The sequence below is a fragment of the Neopelma chrysocephalum genome, unplaced genomic scaffold, assembly GCF_003984885.1.
Source record: "Neopelma chrysocephalum unplaced genomic scaffold, ASM398488v2 Primary Assembly neopelma1_70, whole genome shotgun sequence".
Lineage (NCBI taxonomy): Eukaryota > Metazoa > Chordata > Aves > Passeriformes > Pipridae > Neopelma > Neopelma chrysocephalum.
Window position 1 is genome coordinate 1,483,909 of NW_020897730.1, and position 20,843 is coordinate 1,504,751.

Consider the following 20,843-nt stretch of genomic DNA (forward strand, 5'->3'; position numbering starts at 1 on the left):
CTAGTGTGACACCACCCCCCATTCCTTTGATACTTCTCTATTTTTTTGGATAGATAGCAGGGAAATTTTCCCTATGAGAAATAATACGGTTTGCTTGGAAAAATCTGCAGGCAGATCCCCCTAAGAAATAAATTCCAGCCTTTTCTATTCAAAACATGGCTTTATTTTATTGCGACGACGTGGGGAGGAATGAGGATAATAAAGTTACTCGGTTCCTCCTCCCCCCCTCCTCCCCACGCACTTTCAATGCGAATCCAAAGTGCACTTCCCTTCCACTGGTCTCCTCTCGCCCAATTTCTCCGGAGCTGCTCAGCGCACCGAGCCGGCCGGCCATGAGCAGCCCATCTTCGTTTGTCCGGGGAGTGGGGAGGGAGAGGAAGAAAATGCAAGGAAAGAACTAAACAGCAAGGAGAAGAGGAAAGAAAAAAAGGGGGGGAGAGGGGAAGGGACGGGGTCAGAACAGGACAAAAAGCATCAGCTTATTGGAAGGCACTCGTTAGCAATGGGAGGTGATGGTGCAGGAGCTGCACCCCGGGCACCCTCGGAGCCTCCAGCCCTTCCACCCGGGAGCTGTCTGGAAGCGATCACAGTCGGCTCACAACTAATAATGCCCTTCGCAGAGGTTTGGTCTGCCGTGCTCGCAGAAAATGCAACTTTTGCCCCATTGGTTAGCTAGGTGAATTAGCACACACTGCAACTGAACAGTACTTGACCTTTGCCTTTATGTTTGCTCAAATGTTTGCCTAAAACACAATCACCCTTGACAAGAGAGCATGCTACCGTGTGACACTGCCTATTCAATAGATAGATGTTCCCTGCCACACACAACCCAGTTCAGCATTTTAAATAGCTTAGGTATTTGTAAAAGCCGTATAAATTAATGTCTGATGATTGCCAGTTGCTGGTTAAAGAGCCGACTATTTAACACGTAGAATAAGAGTCGGCTTAGAAACGCCCCAACCAGACCAAACCAAAGGACCGGCTGGACAGGGATATAAGGTCAGAAAAGCGAACTTGTGGCCACGGCGATCAACAGATTCTTATTGTGTCCCGTTCACAGCGTGGCTTGTCGAGCTGCACTAGCAGCTGGGCTTTGGGACCGGCTATGGCAAACGTTGCACGTATTATGGCACATATCCTCTCAGTTCAGGCGCTGTCCGGAGACTGCTGGCGGCAGAGATGTGCGGACTGAGACGCAATCGTGCACCTGAGAAATTCATAGGTGACTCAGGCGAAAGGATGGAGGCAGGCAGGTCACCCTGGCGTAAATCTGACTTATCCCTCGTCTCACAAGCCTCTCTCGCTGAAATTGGGCAAACACCACAAAATTTTAGGGGGGAAAAAAGTTGCACTTGGCAAGAGTGTGTGAATTTGATCGCTGAAGCCTGGAGTCCAAGGCATCGCCCTGAAGCCTGCACGGAAGAGACCTTGAAGCCGGTTGCCGGGCAGGAGCCGGGCGGCTCTAGGTGGCTGCCGGACGGGCAGGGCGGCGGCCGGGGCTCCGCGTCAGAGGCGGCGGCAGGACGGGACGGGACGGGCAACGGCAGGGGGAATGGAACAGAAAAAACAGTCACCTTTCATAAAAACAGTCACCCTTCATATTTATCAGGCAGAGCATCATTCATTAATAAAATGACACCTGATGTGCGGCTTTTGTTTCAAAGGATACTTTATTATTTGGAAACGTGATTAAGCGGTTCTTTGGAACAGAATATTTATACCAAATGCAGTTTCTGATGTAAGCGGATACCTGCACATCTTGCTAGTACTTCCAGTCAGTAAAATACTGTGCAGTCCAACAGGAAAAGTACAAGTGATATTGCAAACAGTTGCTCTGCTTTGATTTACCTTTACTGTCTTCATCTGGAGACTTTTTTTTGATGACCAATTTTTTACTGTCTTTCAATTTTGGGAAACACCACTTCCCCTCCTTCTCTCACTCTGTGTTTTATTTTCACGGCGTGATTTAGTCAAGAACATTTTGAAAAAAATTGATTCATGTTTATACGAACATCCTGCTTCAGATCTAACGTTAACTTGGCACTAAACCCGAGCAGATAGGCTGAAACCAGTAACAAAGCTCAGACAAAACGGTTGTTACAGGAGCAGGATTGAATGGCACCGAGTGAAATATTCATCTATTACTCGTTGCCAGTTAGACAGAGAATTTATTTCTATAAATAATTTCAATTTTTTTAATCAACAATCATATTATCTCGTTTACAACCATGTAGAAAATGATGTTTAGAAAAATACCAATCGGACTTCACAAATGAGATATTTGTAATCGAAAGGAATCCAAACCTAATTTATTTAGAGGCTGGGTTGCTCCCCAGTGAATGTTCTTCCGATCACACGGACACGCGTGGGGTGCGTGTCATCCCTGCGCCCCCCGCGCCCCTCGGGTGGGTGCCGGAGTCAAACTGACGGCAAAGGTCAGAGCCCGCGGAGCGGCTTCCCCCGCTCCGCACGGAGCTCCTGCGCAGTGAATAGCCCTGGCTTGGCACTCCTCGGTTCGCTCTGCTCTACTTTTTGACAGAGTCAAACTTGACCCCGTGGAACAACCTTCCCCACAGGCTGAAATGATACCTTGGATTCTTTGCCTCTGTGTGGCTGGGTTTTGATGTAGACACATGTTCACTTAAGCTTGTAAGTCACTAGTGACCTAGAATAACATAGCACGTACCCCTAGAGGCAAAACAACCGAAGTGAATTTTAAGGCCAGATGATATTCGAAGCGAAGTTGTGTGGAAACCGCCGGGACTCGTTTCAGCCACAGAGAACAGGGATCAAACCCGCGGGGACGGGCTGTGCGTGGCTTCACCCACGCACAACTGCACATGTCAGGCACAGCCACGGCTTGTCGCGAAGGAACTCGTTGGAAAACTTCACCTGAAAGAAACGGAAATTGAGGAAGCACTTGAGTGAAATGGGCATCGACACCGGCAGAGTTTTTAGGAGTGTTTAGGTGTGTTTTCCACGATTTTGCTGGTATTTAGGGTCCTTTGGAAGGAGAAGTCACTGGTTAAAGGAGAGACAGATTATTCTGTGCAGAGACTGTCAATAATGATTTCAAAGCAAAACCATTTATTAAAAAAGGGAACAATCTCTATATCAGAATTAAATATTTATATTTCTTTAGGTATAGAAAAGCAAACGTGTCTATTTTTTTCCCTAGAACAAAGAAAAAATAAATTTAAATGTTATAACCTCGATTTTAAATAAGGGCTTGAGATGTTCCCTTAGTGACTGTTGTTTTCGGCAAATTTTGGCCGAGAACTCTTTTACATTTTTCAGCTTTTTCTGTGGAAAATGTAATTCTCTGTGCACCTCGAGAAAAGGTTTGAGTTTTTTTTTTTTACTTTGTTTGTTTTTTTTTGTTTGTTTGGTTTTTTTCCCAGTAGTCCAATTCTGCTCAGAAATTCTGCTCGTTGTGCGCAGTAAAGAGCTCTTCCAGAGCAGAGGGCACAGCTCAGCACCATTGCCTTTTTCAGGAATACCTATATGACTTGTTTTGCCTTTATATCTTTAATTTCTAAAGGATGAGTTTTGCTGGCAGGAAGATCAAGGAAGTGTCTCTCTTCTATAATTGCTATGCTGTGCAGGTATCTGTAATTAGAATAAGACACCCAGCACAATGAACATCTATTGTATGAGAGTTTGAAGCACGACAGTTCTTCTTCTAGTTCAGAATCGCTGCCTACAGTTATTCTCCGATTTCCGATGCCTATTATGTATACAATCGAGCCTATAATTACCTGCTGATTTCTTTGTAGTAGTTAAAGAGAGTTTGTACTGCTCGGGCAATATTGTCCAGTCGTTATGTCTCTAGAAGCTGTCATGAAAGCCTGAATATATTCTGTACAGTCTGCAAGTAATCAATGAAATTTACGATCTCGACCCCCCCTCCACTCCAGGCACATTTCCTGTCCAAACAAGAAAAATTGAGATATGAAGGTGTCTGGGTCTCCACAGCACCTCTTACATGGTGGCTTTGGAAGGAAAATGAGTGACAGGCTCTGTAGTTACACACGTAGCGAGAGCGGGGTGGGAATTTCCGTCGGGACAGACCTCCGTGCGCGTTGAGATCCCGACGAGCCGCGGGGGCCGGGGCGCACCGAGGGGCTCTCCCCGCCCCAGCTGCCGGCGGGACCCCCTGACCATGGTGCCCGGGGGGACCGCGCTCTTTCCCCGGGGAGCGGCGGGCGCTGCCCCGCGTGGGGACGGGCTCTGCCCCCTGGCCCCGTCCCCCGCGCGTTTGCCGGTAGCGGGTGAAGGGTCCAGGTGTGGAGGGCGGGGCGGCGGGAGACTGGTGACCCGCACGGCAGCACCGCGCTCGTTCCCTATGAGCTCTGTCGGCTGCGGGGGGGCGACGACTCCGGCCGCAGTCGTATTCCCTGGTCCTGCGCTGAAGTCACCGTGGAGACACCGCCTCCCTGCACCCTCGACTCTGCTCAGGGCCGTGCATGGCTCTCCGTGCACCCCAAACCCACGGTCAGGCCGTTGCTTCCCCAAGCCACCTCCTTGGATGCCCCCAGCATGTGTATTCCAGCGGTGATGCAGCCCGGTGGGACACAGGGCTTGCAATGGAGATGGGGGTCAACCCATCTCCCTGCCAGGTGCACTTCCACCAGTCCCCCCGCAAAGCCGTCGGAAGCATGTCCGTGTGTGAGAGGGAGGGCTCCCGGCATCTCACTGCTGCCCTAAACACCGACCCGCTCTGGCTTTTTGCGAACTCTGTTATTAAAGCAACATTTAGGGAGTGTTCATAATTGTACAGTTAAAAGACATGGCTGATGACTCTTAGCCCAGAAGGTCAGATCAGGGTAACAGGCCTCCTCCCCTTAAAGATGGGGGGCTAAGGGAAGAGATGAGGGCCTGAAGTTTGACTAAGATTCTCTTGAAAAAGACAGAAAAAAGAGAAAGGCACTTGTAGGCTGCCACAATGGTGAATCCGCCCTGATCAAACAATTAATCTTGGGAAGAGAATGTGACCAGATAGGGTGGGAATTTGATTCCCCCAGAGTGGGGAGGCAGGACAGAAGGAGGAGGGAAGGGGAATTGATCTTGGGCCCCAAGCCTGCCACATCTTCTTCCAATGGTTGTCTTTCAGAGAGTTGAAATACAGCCCTCTCCCATCCTGCTCCCTTCTCTCCAAAGCCCGGGTACTGCCTTTAAGTGGATGATGTGGTCTCCAAGCCCCCCAATGCTATGCAAAACCACTATCTCAGTAACCATTTTTATGACAGACTCAGTTCTGCAGTTTCTGGGCACAGATCCTGAGGCATGGGGATGCCCCACGTGGTAAAGGGTCAACTCCTGGGCACTGAGCTGAGGGCTTATGTGGGCATGGCATGGGACTGGGGTTCAAATATCCAATGCAGGTTGTAGGCAATAGCTAGGAGACACTTGTAAAGTTTAGGTGATGCCAGGCAGATGCAGCAGTGGAGACTTGGCTGCCTTCATGTACTGGATGGTGCACCCAGAGCATCCCAGTTGTGATCTACATCCAGACCTGAAACTGTAACGGCACATTGCTGGGACATGCAGTGCTATAACACTCCTTTGTGTCCACTCGTGTGTCTTCCATGCTTGAAAAAGGTTGTATCACCTCTACTTCATGCCTGTGTGACATAAAGGCTGGAGCAAGGGCCCTGAGTGTCAGGAAGCCTTCCCAGTCCCAGTACCTGCTTACAGCTCTCCAGTGAGGGGTGCATCTGCCTCCATTTGCAGCCCACAGCAAATGTTCCCCAGCAGAACAAAACCAGAAGGGGGGGCATGATGCCCTTATTCTAAATTATTGATTTCAACTAGGAATTTTGAAATTGGTGATTTTCTTTCAAAAATAACTAAGAAAAGGTAGCCAGAGAGAGAACAAGCTCTCACTAAGGATATCTGAGTTTCCTGAATAAACCTTCCTCTAACTTCCACTCTCTCCCCAACCCACCATATTCTCTTGCCCAGAAATTGACTCCTGCTAAGTAGGAAACCAGCCTGTCATGGAGTTAATCAGTGAATCGTGCAGGAACACATTTTAGCCAGGGCACCAAAGCCAGTGAAACTGATACAGCACAGACCAATCATTTCTGTTGTTTCCTTTGCTGGCATTTTACTCAAAGGAAGTAACTGTAATGCAATCCTTTTGGAGAAATCAACACTTCCCACTGTTCGAAGCAAGGCAAGGAACAGAGTTGAGTTCAAATCATGAGAGTTAATTCTGGAAGGGTTACTTGCATGGAGTCACATGTGAACCCAACCAGCCACTTGTCCTCCTAGAAAGAACCAGAACTAGACCCAGTTTTTCATCCAGGATTATTTATAGCCTGTCCTACACATGCGTGACAATGCCTGTTGCCACTTACAAACAAAGAAATGAAATGCATACTGATTTGTTTGCATGGACAATCCAGTTTCTTTTCCAAGATTTCAGCATCTCAGGACCTCACACGGTCCGGAATTGTCTGATTTCTTAGAAAAGGGTGTTAGTCTCACATTCATGCCTCTAACGTTTACACAAAATCATGACTTGGAAAATAGCATCATTTTGTATCATTCATTAAAATATAATGTGATGGGCATGCTGTTAGTTGTATGAATCTGTTATTAACATCAGCATTTATTAGTAGGCTTGAGTGATCTCATCTGGGCCCTAAGCAAGGGTCACTGCTACTCCAGTGGTGTCCTGGGCCCAGCAGGTGGGAAGGCCCCAGTCTGTAGGAGAGCTCTCAGGGCCAAGTCTGGGGAGTAGGGGACACCCAGGCTGGGCAGCACCCGTACTTTTTCCCGGGGGGGGGGGGGGGGGGGGGAGGGGGGGAAAGGGAGGGGGGGCCTTTGGCACACGCCATGCCCAGGGTTGTCAGGGCTGGAGAGAGCCCAACACATGAATAAACTACCCTCCTTTCCTGCCCCTGCAATCCTCAGGCACAAAAGTAGACCCAAATTATAAAAGCCTGTTCTGTGCATCAGCAACAACAACAAAAAAAAAAGACCCCTATTCTCCCCTGACTTTGTTCTTTTGATTTTTTATAGATCAAAGGCAGGATAGAGAAAAAAAATTGGCAGGCGAAGATAGACATTGTTCTAGTGACAAGATGAGGGTCCCGAAAGGAGAATGCTTGCTCCATCGGAAGTGGCTGCGTGGCAAAGGGAGAAACCTCACTTTTCAAGCCCCTTTGCGAGGCATTGTCTTTGGGGCTGGCGCTGCTGCCATACAGTAGGGTCCCCATGGCAACGCAACCTGCTGCTGCTGCTGCTGCTGCCCCTCTTCCAGAGTTGAAGGCACTGAAAGGCAGCTGAAGTGACTGGGCTTAAAGAGCAACAGAATAAACAATATTTTGATTCATTGGGAGAAGAGAGAGAGGCTCCCGCCCCCCCACCCCCGCCCCCCGACCCATGAATGCTGGCATTGTCCATGCTTTTCTGAATCTGATTTACCATATCATAACCCCTAGGAAGAAGAAAACATCAATATCCCGAAGGAATGGAGATGTTTCTATGGAAAACCTAGGAATTTTAGTCCATAACAGATCTGGTGTAAAAATCAAAGAGATCAAAGGCGGCACTCCCAGGAGTATAGATGCGTCTCTGAATTAAAGATGGACGATGCAGACTACAAAGTACTTTTTTTCCACCCTTCTTTATTCAGGCCTCTGTTTCCATTTCAAGGGAGGCGCTGTCCCAACATCATATCTGAGCCCAGACAGTCACCGCGAACAATGCTCGCAAAGGGGGAGAAACGCTAAAGAAAGCAAATCATAACAACCATCCGGCCTGGCAGGATTGTTTCCATTACAAACCCGAGTGCAACAATTAATTACGAAACTGAGAAAAAAAAAAAAAGGAAGGAGGGAGAGGCTCAAGTGAAGCGATTAATAGAGATGGCAAAGGCTGCGGGGATTGGTGCTCGCGGCTCTGTGGTTTGGGGGGCAGGTTGGCTGCTCTCCACCACCCCCCGCATCCCAGCATCCCAGGCCGGAGAACCCCCGGGCTCTCAGCACCTCGCCGCCGGCTGCCCTGGCCACAGGGGCAGTACGAGATGGGGCAGATCTACCTGCGCGGGTGGGGGCTCTGCCCACGGAGGGTAAACGCGACCATGCGCGCCCTCTAAGCCGGGCAGGACGCTGCACTCGTGACCGATGGGCAGCTCCTAGGGTGGCTCTGGATCTTCTCAGGCTGGCACCAATCCACCGAGTGCCACAAACAAAGCAAAAACACTTTTAAAGCGTGACGGGTACAGTCAGTTCGCCTATCTACCAGCAGTCACTCCACGTGCGGCCCGGATCCTCTGTGCCAGCCGGAGCGATGCCGGCGACACGGCTGTCCCCTTGGGGTGCTGGTTACCTTACATACTCATGTCCCCGCCCAACCACCCTTCCGAAAGCTGAAGCTTTTTCAGTGCAGACATCCCTGGGCCTTTTTTTCCCGTGACTTTGAAGGGTGGGGGGAGAAACGCGTTGTTTAGAGCCCAAGAAGATGAATATTGGAGAAGTCAATTAAGTTGTTTGGAAACACATGTAGGAAAAAAAAAACCCTCTGGGACTACTGTTATCAAGCAAGCCAATTAAAATGGTTTGATAAGCATATGTATTAGCAACAAGTGTAGCACAGAGGTCAGAAACAACACTAAGTAAACAGAGTTGACAGAAGAGTGAATCTTTTGTGGCGGGTGCGCAGCTGTCCGGCCTCCCTTTGTCCGGGCGGAGGCTGGGTGCACGCTCCCTGCTGCCCTCTCCCCAACTCAATGCACAAAAACAGATTGGGATGTTCTGCATGCATAGGCAACATTGCAGCTCCAGTCCTCCCTTTTCTGTTCCTTCTTTAGGAGACAGGGCTCTCCAGACATTTTTTCCTGACAGTAACAAAGCGGGGCTGTAAAACAGTTCAGAATAGGAGGGGAGAAAGAAGAGAAAGGAGTCCCCGAGGGGGAAAAAAGCGCCATGTCATGGGACAAAAGAATAGGAAGTTGAAAATAGAAATAAAACTGAAAGCAAGAATTATCTTGTTAAACAGAGGTGCTTTTTTTGTCCAGAGTCGTCTTTGTGAAAGTTTTAAAAGTATCACGACGTGGAACAAGTGTGTAAGTCCCCACACATACTTCAGTCAAAGATTCATGAGCTTCCGAGAGCCTTGATGGCTTATTTATGTGTCAGCAAATTCTGTAGCTTAAATACGTTTTAAAAAACAGACCTAGGGTAAGTCGGAGCCCGCAGACATGGCTTTAAACGTGCGAGGCGGGCAAGGGATTCCACTTAGGCCAGGGAAAGGAAGTGAAAAGATCAAGAAGCAACGAGCCGGTTTCTTTTATTCCAAGTCTGGAGGATAAACGCAGGCCAGGTTGCTTTCTGCCTAGCTCTGCTCACACAGAGACTGGATGTAAACGCGTCAGGATGGTGCCGGGAGCACCCCGTTCGGTGACAGAAAACACTATTCCTGGCAGGCGAGCTGAGGTGCCAGGGCTGAGCTGCCCCGGCCGTATCACCCGGGCTGAGGCTTGGGGCTGTCATCCAGGTAGTTTTCTCTCATGGGTAATCAGATAGATACTGTCGTGTGAGAACGCATCATTTTCTCGGGCCACCGCTTTCCAAGGAAAAGATACTAATTTACGGGATGATGTCCCGGCATTACTACCTTGAACTCACCTCTCTTTCTGCACTTGTCTTTCTTGGTTTAATTTTACTGGAGAAAAAAAAAACAAAACGGTTAAAAAAGGGAGGGGGGAAGGAACCAAGCCAGGAGCAGCAACAAAGTTCTAAGAACAAACAGACCTCCTCCCTGACTCTGCTCTTCCTCTACGTCCAATATGGAGCCTTGATCGCCTTTCCCGAGAAACCTCGGACACAACTTTTGTTAAACCGGAGCTGACAGGGAAACCTCAGGAGAAGCAGTACAATTTCGTTCCCAGGGACAACACGTGTTGCCTAATGTTTCCCAAATTGTCCGCAATACTGTCAGAGTAGCTGCGGCGAGTGCCTTTTGCAGTCCCCTGAGAAAGTGATAGCTCTTGCCCGCTTTTGATCCTGGACTCTGGTTTAGTCAAGTTTCGGTTTGGAAAAGACAAATGCGAAAGCCTAAATTTTATGGCTTAGGGATCTGAATATGAATCTTCGGTCTGGGCACAAGAACACACCAGCCCACTGCAAATCAGAGAGGGAAAATCATTATAGCCTGTCATTGGGGTTGTTCCTGCTTTGAAGCGGAGTCCAAGAGTAAACTTTTCTGATGAATCGAAGTCGTTAAATTTTAGTGCAGATGAGTTATGGCTCAGCTTCTAAAATAGTACAAATGTTTAATAAAAATCGTCTCATCTGTGGCCTTTTAGAATCGCCTTGTTTCACCAGCGAAAATTCAATTTGAGACATCTCACCCTTTTCTAAATGTCGTCTTCCCAGTAAACTCCATTTATTAACATTATCAATTTTCTTTTTCATGTCTGTCACTCTCATGATTTAAGGAGACTCTTTGTCTCAAAGATTTCACAATCGGAAAAAGCCGACTCGAGTCACGCTGCTGCGTGATTTCAGAAGCGCGGGCAAATAGCCCCTGGGGCGTGTGCGTCGCGGTAAAAGCCCGCCGAAGAGACACGCGGGGCCCGGTCCCGCCGGCCTGGCCGGCTGCGGGTGGGGGTGCGGGACCCAGCATCCTCAGGTGGGAGCCGCGGGCGCGCTGCTCCGCGGGCTCTGGTCGGCCGCGGAGTGTCGGGCGGCTCTCGGGGCACCGCCCTAGGATGGATGTGCGTGTGCAGGGTCAGCTCCCACCCGCTCTCAGCCCTCCCCAGCGCGGCCGGCCCGGAGCACCTTCCCCGGCGCCTCGCCCGCTCCCCCTGCCCGCCCGCGACTGCCGGAGCTCTGGGGTGGGTAGAGCGCGCATCGACATGAACTTCAGTGAAACCAGATGCCAGCGTCTAAATTAATACTAGTGTTTTGCAGATTCTATAACCATTAAAGCATCGAATTAATTAAGTTCTGCTGCTTTCTTTAAGTCGAATGCTATCGCTTTACTCCCATTGATGGGAGGCGGGTCAGCGCTCTTAGGCACAGTGATCAGATACTTTCCAGAAGTTTATCAGTTCACGTTCTGAACTGATTCCAGGAACACTCCGCTTCTCATCCATGAAGCCTTCAAGCTTTGGAGGGTACAGTATAAATAGAGCGGACTAGTTTTTATTTGCAGCAGAGCAGACCCCAGCCCTCCCAAACTGGCCATTTGAAGGAGGTTTTGGATTTTTTCTTTTTTAGAGGCTCTTTCCCATAACCCCGCCCCGTCACAGCTAGGTAAAGTCAACAGGCAGGGTCTAAATTACAAATGTTTCAATGGGAGAGGGATTGGCTGGGGACCTCTCTCGTTTATCTCCTTGCAAACAAAAAAATAAAAAGTTTCCTAGAGCACGGGAAAGTCCTGATGACCTTACAATTCACCCCGTACATTAAAACAGTGGCTGCACGGCTGCCTGCCTGAGAAGAAAAAGCAATAGATTTCAGAGGAAATTGAAACAGGGACATTTCTACTCAGAACGGAGTTGATCTGGTACATCTTTTGGATCAGATCAAGACAACTGGGTTTGATTTTGCTTGGCTTTACGGGGAACACGGGAAAGAGAAAACCGCACCAAAGTGGGGCCCAGGGCTTCAGAAGTGAGCAGCTGATGAGCCTTTCTCTCTGCGCCAGAGCGGTGCCTTACCCTAAGCAGAGCCCTGCTCCCGGCTTTCGCAGCACGTGGCAACACCGGAGGAGGTGGTCTGTGAAGGGGCTGCGTATCTCTTTGCTAAAAGAAGAGCACTCACCCCCACCCATGTTCTCTGGAGCCACGAATGGACCCTGTGTCCCGACCCCTCTTCCGCCCCCTCCCGCGGAGCTTCAAAGATTGTCCTTCCGCGCGGGTTTCCGCCGGCTCTGGCCACTGCTTGCTCTCCCTGAAATAGCAATCCCATCTGGCTCAGGGGGATCTCGCCGAGAGGTTTCCTCCTCCGAGAGGAGCTGCGTCCTGCACAGTGGCATTACAAGGGGAGAACAAACCAGCAAACAGCCAGAGCCCTTTAGGGGAGAAAAAGGCAGGTTAATAGAGGGGCAAAGGCAGGGTTTCTTTGGCTGATGGGGGTCTCAAGGAGCGGGGGGGATTTTCAGCAGACTTTCAAGAAAACCACCGGAGCAAGGAGAAACTTTCTTCAGTAACCTTCAGTACTGGGTAGCATCACCTGAGCAGCAGGAATGAGCGCGGAGCAACTCTAGTCTGTATTTCTCACGTGTTTAATCCCACAGTTACCATTACCCCTGCGTGCCTTCCCTTGCGCGTCCTCATTCAGTTAATAAAAGGAGAAGAAAAAAAGATAATAGAACTGTCCCAAATGCCTTTGCAAAGCTGAGCTCATCCCTGGGTTGGTGTCAGGCACAGCACTCCGCGTCGCGCTGCTCACCCGGGGCTGACCCTGCGCGCCGCCTGTCACCTCCACCCCGACATTATGTCCGTCGCGACACGAATCGGGCCCCGCTAGCGCGACACCCGCCTGAGAGTTCAGGGTGGGAGGTTGGAGGCTCCGGTCCAGAGAGATTCCGCCGACATTCTCGGAAGTGGGAAGATTTTCTGGTTTCGCATGGCCAGATCAGGGGCTTAGGCTCGGCCAAGCTCTGCAAGACCTTCTCAGGAATGTAAATATTTCAGTCTTTCCTATGAGAAGGAAAAAAGCAAACAAACGCAAAACAAACCCTGGCCGGGGTAAGTCCCCGCGCGGGAGTTTGCTGACCTCATCCACTCCCTCCCAGCCACCACATCCCTTCGCTCAGGGACATCGGAGAGCTCTGATGGTAAAAGGAGAAATTACTTCATTGCCAAGGGTCACATATATAGTAGCAAAGTGCTGTTAATATTTTCATTACACTAAAAAAATAACTCGATTGAAGGATACGGTTTATTGGAACAATGAGAGTGTATTTCAAAGAAATCAAATACCCAGAGTTACTCAATATTCAGACACTCGAGGCTACAAAGCGAGGTGCAAACAAAGCCTTTTGCAGCAGAATAGCAGTAATGTGCGGCACCTGAAGTAAGTCACTGCTGGGGAGCTTGTCAGACACTACTAATTAACCTACTTTTCAACTGAGTTGATGTCAACTTTTTGTAAGCGAGGAGCGAGATGCGCTCCTCCTTGGATTTCATCCTGTCCCACCGAGGTCCTTCGAGGCCTCCCGGCCCCGCCGAGGCTCCGGGCACCCCGAGCGGGGCGGTGCTTCTGCTAAATGTCCCTGGCCCCGGCGGGGAGACCCCTCTGTGCTCTGAGACGGAGCAGCATCAGTCAGACAAGAGAGGCGGTTTGACTTGGTTTTCCGTGGGGTTTGGAGCGCGCTGCGCAGCACCGGTTGCAGTTTCTCTTTCCTCAGGAGTGACCCTCTGCACTCTCGGCGTTACAGGGCAGTGAGCGGCCGTGAACAACTGGGGGCAGCCCCCCCCCAGCCCTCGGACTTTCAGTAAAGAAGCCGTTCTCCGCTTGGGAAAGCAGCCCCTTATTAGGGAGATGTAACACGCTGTTATTTTAACAAACTCATCAGAGCAGGAAGACAAAGCTAAATTTGCCTCTACACACCCAGGGGCACCTTTGAGGGTTTCTTTAGCTCAAAACCACGAAAATCTCCTAAATAGTGCCTACAGTACCACCTCCCTTCCCTCCCAAACCAAACTGCCTAAATTTCTCATACAGCCACAAATAAAGAGGAAGACCTAGCCTTTCTCTTTACTATGTCTTTCCTAAAGCAGCAGTAAAAAAACCCCCTGTCCTACCTCATCTGAACTTACATAGCCCCTTAACTAGGTACAGACTTGTGTCAATTTATATCACCTGTGGATCTGGCCCATGGCTATATATATGAGAGAGCATTACTTATTTTCTTTTGAATGTTCCTGCTAAGGGAGAGAAGGAGAGCTAGAAGGTTGCTGGTAGGTAATCTAGACCTGGGTTTTCTATGTAATGGAAAATTAGGAAATTGTACAAAAAATCAGCAATTTTAATTGTGGCTTTAGGGCACGATTTATGAGGAAATATAGCACAGAAAAGGTTTAGTGTAGAGAGGACAAAGCTTAGAAGAACTGAGTATAGAAAAAGTTATTGGTGGGAAAAGGACTGAACCAGGGCTGAATGTTTGCTTTCACCACAGTTGGCAGCAGAAGAGAGTGGGCTTAAATTGTAGCAAAGGGGGTTTGAGGTAAAGGTAGATCGAGGTCTCCAGCTGCAAAGATAGCTGAGTGTTGGAATCGACTTAAGGAGCTTTTGGAGTCTCTATCCGTAGTAGAGAAGCCAGACTAGCTTCTGCTGGGTATGACATGAGTGTGGGGATCCTGCCTTGAGGCAGAAGAGTAATTCTTCAGTCTCTCTAGCTATAACCCATATACTTTAGGTAAGAGAAATGACAGGTTTTGCACCCCCCCCCCCCCCATAACTCAAACTTGTAACATCACTATGCTGAAGGTGGAGGCTCAGACCGTACAGGTGCTCTGACATTGCTCCCAGCAAGGGGGACTGGCTTTGGGTATACGAAAGCAGGCTTTGGCAGCAGAGGATTACTATTTTGTCATATTAGTATAGTATTTTAGGTATTTAATGATGTACTTACCATATTAAGCAATAAAGGGCAAGCCTAGTGAAAAGGTAAACTTTGGAACATGCGAGGACTGGTACTGCAACTCCATCGAGGAGTTGGACTTGTGAGGTCTCCAACTGTGTGCATCACTGAGGTGGTTTTGGACCATGTGCTGGGGTTCAGGGACATCCTTAACTCAAGAAACCCTTTTACTGTGCAGGTGACCACTTTTTTAAAAGAAGTAAGAATCTGACTTTTGAAATCAGTGTGGGTGCTAACAGCCCTGAATGTCAATGTAAGTGGGGTTTTTTAAAATTTGAAATTTTCAGACCTCTAATTCTTCTATCCGCCAAGTCACTAGAAACAAAAACAGCACGTGTCCAAATGCTGAAAACTCAACTGATTTTATACCTGTATGTCTCTGAAATCAAACGAACAACTTCTTCTTAACTGGGGGCTGGAGGAAAAACTCTTGGAGCTTGAGTCCTCAATGTATTGAGGGAAGTGTGCAAGGAGTGGTGAAAAATATGGAGGGAGCTATTTGTAATGGAAAGCAGAACAAAACTTTACAGTGCTCTTGCCTGGAATTTAGTTGTCATCCAAGTGTTTCCCATGAAAAGTAACATTTCAGATATATCCACCTGGTAGTAATGGGTACAGCTTTAGAGTTTTAATTTTTTTTCCCCCTGTGTATGAACCTGAAAACATTCTTTCTACTGGGACACAAGCTGTTTGGTGAAGAACTCCCACTCTTTCCTCTGCTTTGATATAAGATTTTTTTTCATTTACTAACATACTTATGGAAATAATTTGCAAACATATTGTATCTTTTAAAGTTTGAGATATTATGCCATTTGTTCTTATGCAGACTCTTAAGTGAAGTCATTGTGGGGGTCCTGCTTAAACAGTGGATGTGAAGAAAGCTTCATGGATTTCATGGGTTCATGGGTATGGATTTTGCTACAGCATTTCCTCTCCTGCCTGTGCACAATTGTGCATTAACTTTTCACTTTTCATTTAAAAGAATAATAACAAAAAACTGAGTTTAGCAGCCTCAGTCACAGAGATTACTATATAAAAATAGCTTCCAAATGTAAACCAAGGCATTATTGCTATTTTGGTTTGGGGGAAGCTGAAATAAGCTGTTGGTATGAACAACCCCATGTATTTTAACTGGTTGTTAATTCAGACAGAGGCAAAAATTAGACTGGGAGGAATGCTGTATTAAATAAATACCATATGTGTGACTCATCAGCATGTTCTTTCTTTCCACGTTTAATTGTACCTAGGCTTCAAGATCTGGCATTTACCTTAAGCTACCAGGAAATGTCCATTTTTAAAAAAAACAACTTTAAAATGCAGTAAAATTCAAGGATTTCAGTCCCAATTGCTCCATAAAAGCATCCAGGACACTGGCTACATGACAGAAAGAAAAAACTTTATATGTGATAATTTTATCTTGGAAAGTTTGCCATGCATCTGTTTTAAGAAGATAAACACAAGCACATGAGCAGTGCAGCAATTAGGATGCCAGACAGTCGTTTGTATTGAATAGGTCATTTAGAATGGAGTTCTGGCAAGTGTAAATGTCTGCTGTGCTGCTTACAGCTTCTCTTGGGCACAATAAGATTTGTGAAAGTGTTTTCTACTTGGTGTTTCTTGAACAAACATTTTCTTTGGAGGAGTCTGGGATCTGTGTCTTTTTCCTGTTTGTTCTCCCTGAGCACAAATGACAACATAATTATTGCATGCAAGGTAGTGGTGGTGTTGAGGGACTTTCAGCATATTTATGACTTCTGTCTTTATTTTTTCTTTTCTTCTGGCTAATATTTTTCAGAAATATATTAATTGTCTGTACAGCTCATACATAAACCCTACAATTTATGAAATTACTATTATTATGGAGAATGGATAGTGACATTTTTGTTTACATATACCAAGAATTTATTTGTCTCATGTTGATCTTATGAAGTCTCATAGCTTTCTGTCTAGGAAACAGACTTGCACTTTGGTGTTTGCCTATATAGACACCCGCAGGAAAGGGCTTGTTTTTTAGGTTTTGTTTTGTTTGCTTGTTTTATTTGGTGGATAAGTGCTCTTGTGTGACAATAAATAGGAAAATCTACTGTGTTGCTACTTGTACAAAAAATGGCAAATTAAAACGTGATAGAGGATGGTACTTTGTGCAACTGAGAGTAGGATTTCTTAAGCTCTTTACTACCACGTATCTTAAGTTATTTAATGAACTATCTGCACATGTTCACTGTTGAAATTTAAAAAAAAAATAATTGTGGGGACCTGAAGATGTACAAACAGGGGAAACTTCCTTTTTTGGCTGATCTACAAACTGCAGAGAACTCTGAATAGAAAGACTGTGCAAGCAAGACCTCTCTTCTACTGCAGTGCAATGTGATCCTGAGGTGCTGCAGGAAGCTGAGGCAAAAGCCTTGGCTATATAGGTGGGATGGCTGATGGTGGCCTAGAACAGCTCTCCAGACCTACTGGAAGAGAAGTGGTAAGCATGCCCAATGCTTCTCATATTCTTTGAGCTGTGAGGGAGCAGGAGCATATGTCCAACCTGGACAGCAAATGTTCCACTTGATGCTCCCTGGCATCCTGTTTGCTGATTATCCAGAGAGCAAACATGACTGAGGCATGCCATGATTGAAAACAGTGGAAAGGAGATGGGAAAGGGCTCGTGTTTGAGCCTTACCCTAACACAGTCACTATGAGGGTCATGACATAGGCTGCAAGCTGGATCTTGGGCTTGCTCCTGAGTTCCACAGACTGAAAGCAGTAGCTTGGCCTTTCCAGGCTTTTCTCCGGACTCCAAGGTTGGTAAAGAACAGGTAACCTCTTTTGACAAATCACAGTATAGTTCAGAATTTAGTGTCCAAGGATTGACAGCACTGGACAGCATTGTGGCAAAAAAATCCTAAAAACCCCAAACTAGCAGAATTCCTGTATCATCCACTTTTAACCAATTTAAGTAATGAGTTGTAGGAATTTGGCAGAGAACTTATTTTGATAATTATTGTCTCAGGTCCACGTACACCACAGATGTAACTAAAAGTAACCTTTGCAAATCCCAATACACAATTCCTGCAGAATCTTGTGATGAGGTGCATTTGTATGGATGCTGATGTTTTTTTGAGCTGCCATTGACTTCTGTGCCAGGTGAAGCTGAGGTGGTCAGAAAAATATAGTAGCTGGGGCTTCTGATTCTGTTAAAGAGCTGATGATGGCTGGTGCAAACAGCCTTGCTGACACCTGCTTGTTCTGCAAGAGCTGGTTTACTTTGCTTTTTGATCCACGTCTTGAGACTGACTGTTCAAGTACTTACCCTCAGTTAGGGAACTGCTGCTAGGTGAGGAGGGAAAATGACGGGCTGCTGCTTTGTAGAACACAACTTTGCTGATTGCTTCCTTGAAAAGCATTCCTTTAGCAGCTGTGGCACTGGGTACAATGGCTTAATTTCAAAGAAGCAAAGTTGTTAGTAATGTAATGCCTGGGCATTTGACTGTTTTGTGGTGTTCTCTACAGCTCATACTAGCAGGTCTGTTCCTTACTGTTCGGGGCAGAGGACAAAGCAAAAGGTCTCTTCTAGACAGCAAAGTCCTCCTAAAAGAATTTCACTGGGAATTTCCTTATTTCACATACATTGTCTGTTCAATGAATCTTTGCTTGACTTATTCTTGTCCTACATTCAATGCTTTTAGGGAGAGTGCAACATGCCTTTGTTCTCTAGGAAAAGATTTTTTTTTCTTTTTAGATTTCCCCTCCTATTGTTGCTTTTCTTAAACTCTAAATGTAATTTCCTGTTTACTGTGTCACCTTTGTCTTGCTTGGTATGCCCTGAAATGGACTTGTTTTGCTATGGTTTGCTATGGATTGTGAGTTTGATTTAGTTATTTTTGCTTTGGGTTGCATATGTTTTTGAGTGCTATTGACCGTATCGTTCATCCCGTTACATCAGATACCAAACTTTTTTTCCTGAACATCAGCTAGATACAGAGACAGCGAGTTAAATTTCTGGACAAAGATTTCTGATATTTTAGGGATATTCTAGAGGCTTTTAATTTCAGATCCCTGTCATGCTGGTGAACAACAAGGACCTTGGCAGACTTCAGATTTATGTGTAGCAGAAAAAAAAATTGAGGCTCTAGATATGATATGTCTGGTCTAATTCTGGTATGGTCCAGTGAACTCTGCAGTGTTCTGCTTGATTTACCTCAGTGTAAACAGTGTTTGATCTCTTCTCCCACATTGGTCTGGTGCCCCCTCCTTAAGTAAGGAAGTCAGGAGAAGTTTTGATCCTTATAGTCAGAGCAGTGACCTGGCCTCCCACAACTTGTTTTATTTGAGGGACTCCCCAGCCAAATCTCCTATGTTCAATTGGATGCTGCTGCTTCCAGGATGTGCTGTTCATGTTCACCCTGCTGTGCTGGCACTTCTTTGCATGCCTTTAGTATGTCTGTCTTGTTATGAACACCCCAAGATATATGGGTAGCAGTCTACTTGAATTCCTTCTTTATTTTTAGTGGATCACATAGATCTGATAAACAAATGTTTGTTTTCATCTAAATCATAGACCTGAATGCTTCTTTTGGCCTTTTGGCTGTTTGCTTGTTTGTGTGTGAGTTCTGCAAAAAATCAGTACTGCAGGAAGAAAATACCTTTCAGATGTGCTTTCTCTAGAAAAAAAAAAAAGAAAAAAATTCTCATTATTTTCCAACATTATGCATAGTTATGGTATTCCGATTTAATTACATACAGAATAAATATAACACAGACCCCAAACTGGTGAGATCAGCTTTCAATCACAGCAGGCCATAAGCTCTAGTAATTAACCATACCTCCACAAACCATCCCCGCTAATAAATCCAGGGAAAAAAGAACACAGCAGAGGAAAAAAAGGAGAAATGAAAAATACAAGATTTTATAGCAAAGGGCCAAACAGCACCCTGATGTATACACAGTGCATCCCTCAGAAAACATATGATGGTAAAGCATTTGTTTTCCAAACTGAAATGCCTGAAGCTGGGGATCTGTAGGCAAGAGAGGAGGTCTTTGAAATGAAGATGTGCTGGGGAGCTGAATAGGGAGGCTGTGGGGTGACTGAGCTCCCTGTCCCTTCACCCATCAGCCCTGAGCCCCTGGGGGAGCGCAGAAGAGGGTGGGTACCAGGGAGATAACTGGTGCTTTGTGCAGGAGCTGGCTCAAGGCAAGGCCTGTGGGAGCTGGCAGTACCACTGCAAAGCCTGAGTCAAGAGACTGAGAGTAAATATAGACCGTCCTCTCCCGTGTAGATTGGTAGGGCTTCCCATGGAACATCACTGTTGCTTTTCAATGGTGGTTAAAATTTCCCACTCTGCTTTTGATGCAGCACATGCAGCCTTCAAAAGTTCTCAAACTAGAGACTTAACAAAAGGATATAAAGCAGGGAGTAATTCTTCAGTTAAAAACAAACAAAATTAAACAAATTCTAAATGAAACAATGGGAATTGTAGAAAGATCACCTGTTTCATTTCAGTCAGGCCCCCAGAGATATTAAACACACTTACTTCACAGACTTAATTGCCTCAGGATGAGGCAATCCTGTATATCTTTTTTAGAACCATTAATAACCTACTTCACCTGATTGCAGCAAGTATTTTATTAGAGGATTTGTCAAATGGTAAATGCAAGGACTTTATGCACAGATAAACAACAAAAATTGACCAAATTTAGCCTCCACTTACAGTTAAAGCTCATTTTTATTTTAATCTTCCATTTAATTTGAAACTTAATAGCTTTTCAAAAATTAAACCTACGTGATTTTCCTACAACACTTATTTTGATTAAATCAAATATGCTTGTTTCTACAATGCTCAGTGCCTTGTTATGGAGCATTGTTGAATATGTGCTATTTTGTATTTGCTCTTTTTATTCATTACATGACAAGTAGAAATTCTTAAAAGACAATGAAAAGCTAGCCATCCACAATTTATGTTAGTCCTCAAATTTAGATATATTTATCTGCAAGCACAGAGTGCCGTGCTTCAGAAGAAGCCAAGGCATGCACACAATTGGAATGTCTGGTTACCTGGACTGCAGAAAAAAGTCTGCCAATTTCAGGGTGTTTTGGTGACAAGATAAAACAATGCAATGATGCTGCAAATAATGAAGCTGCCATCCCAGTAGGATTAGATGTTTCTAGCAGGCAGAGTGTTTGTGAGCAAGGGGAAGTCGCTGCTGTGTGACATCCAACCCTGGTTGGCCATGCTGAGAGAGGGGGG